The sequence below is a fragment of the Protopterus annectens genome, chromosome 4.part0, assembly GCF_019279795.1.
Source record: "Protopterus annectens isolate FY-2018-M chromosome 4.part0, PAN1.0, whole genome shotgun sequence".
Classification (NCBI taxonomy): Eukaryota; Metazoa; Chordata; order Ceratodontiformes; family Protopteridae; genus Protopterus; species Protopterus annectens.
Window position 1 is genome coordinate 1,023,128,282 of NC_056733.1, and position 2,500 is coordinate 1,023,130,781.

Sequence of the window (2,500 nt, forward strand, 5' to 3'; positions counted from 1 at the left end):
ATATATATATATATATATATATATATATATATATATATATACACACATACTTATACCATTCCAAATGAAAAAATATCATCAATAAATCTATGATAATATTGTACTAGTTCTGAAAATTCTATTCATTTACTGTATTATATTGGATGTTCTACATTTATGCTAATTTAGTTGTTGATTTGTTTTCACATTTAAAGTTTTGAAGCATTTAATTGCCATTCTGAAGTCTCAGTACAGTAAAGGGAACGAAAGCTTAATATTACAATTTTATGGGTTTGTTTTTATTTCCATTTGTTTATTCTACTTTATACAAGTTAGTTTATTTTGTAATAATATAAGTATATATATACATACATATATATATATATATATATATATATATATATATATATATATATATATATATACTTATATACATACATGTGTATATATATATATATATATACACTCACCACAACTTCATCCAACTCACTCCAAAATTTTTCTTTCTCGTCCATCGCAAACACACACACACACACACACACACACACACACACATATATATATATATATATATATATATATATATAGATATATATATACATACATTAATACACACACATATATATATATATATATATATATATATATATATACACACACACAAACACATACACCCACACACACACATATATATATATATATATATATATATATATATATATATATATATATATATATTAAACCAAATAATGAACCAGGAGACAACCAAAGCTCACTTCACATTTTCACTCTTATCAATATCCGAGAAATATATCCAAAAAATGTAGTCGTACTGCAGAAAAATGCTTAAAATGAGCGTATTTAATATAGAGCGTATACACAACAGTAAGCGCTTTCGCCATAGCTTCTTCAGACTGTTAAAATTCAAACTTACATTCAATTACCTTTATATATACTAATTAATGATGTATCATAGCCAATTAACCATTCTTAACTTTTTAAAAGGACACAGTGCATACAAATGATTGTTAACTAAATAAAACAACTCCATCTACCATCTAAAATGGATAAAGCATTCAATATCGCACTATCTCTACAGACATAACTTTAACTAATATATTAAAATATAACATTTTAATACACTCATAGTAAAACTAATATAAATCTAATGTAAAAAATATACGAGATATAAAGAATCTAAAAAATATATATATGTATATATATATATATACACACAACACTAGTAAATATTATGCATACTCTTCTAACTGCATGCATATACTCCCGAATGTAAACCAGGTATCCTTAAACTCTGATCGGAGGTTAAAGTCCTCAGCTTACATACAACAATACATACTTAGTCCACTACTGCTTACTAATCTACTAAAAAAACATTACTTCTAATACATAGAATGCTTGACTATAATCATCATTATGCTATAATGCCTATTTGCTTCAAAGATTGTTCAGTTACTCGTATAGCACAAATATATATGTTAATAATTAATATGTCTGAACATTGCGTACTAGATATATATTATATAACGCATAAAAATGTTAACATTATAATATGTCAAAACTAAACTACTGATGCATACTTAAACTTCATATTAATTTCATTAACAAAATATATAGAAAATATTTTTGCTTCCATCAAATCGAGCAGTGCTAAAAACCCAAATCTCCCTAATTGATAAATTCATAGCAGCTTTATTATTAAACTTGTTTTACTTATGAATAGCCATATATGATTATATTATCTATTCTTATACATGTTAGCTAATAACTTATTAAATACTACATTAATATAAGAATATGTATACATATTTATGCGTACACTGATAAAAATTAAACATCTATCCATTCATGTTACCTATTTAAGAACAAATTTAATCTCAAGAAATTGCTATGTGATTCCAAGATAAGTAATGATACTATTATGTGCCCAGGTACATATCCCTGTGGTGGTTGCAGATATTGTGATTATTTAAAGTCAGGTAGTTCATTTATTCATCCAGATACCGGTCATCAATTTTATTTTCATGTTAGAGGTACTTGCGATACGGCTAACATAGTTTATTTAGCTACCTGCGTAGAATGTAACGCATTCTACGTGGGTAAAACTAATAGACCTTTTCGTATCAAGATAAGAGAACATCTTTATGCTATTAAGATAAACTATTTGCCAAATGCTCTAGCTAAACATGTATCTAGAGAAGGATCTCAGCATAATTTTAAATTTATGGCTATAGACTTTGTTACACCCACAGCTAGAGAAGGAAATATACGTAATAAAACAGAATGTAAAGAAATAGAGTGGATCATTAAATTACGAGCAGACCAAGGTAAAGGACTAAATGAAAGAGCATCACTAAAACCAATTCTGAGAGGTAGGCGACTGAAGGTTAGATGAGAAGTTCTTTTACATTACATGAATGGATAGATGTTTAATTTTCATCAGTGTACGCATAAATATGTATACATATTCTTATATTAATGTAGTATTTAATAAGTTATTAGC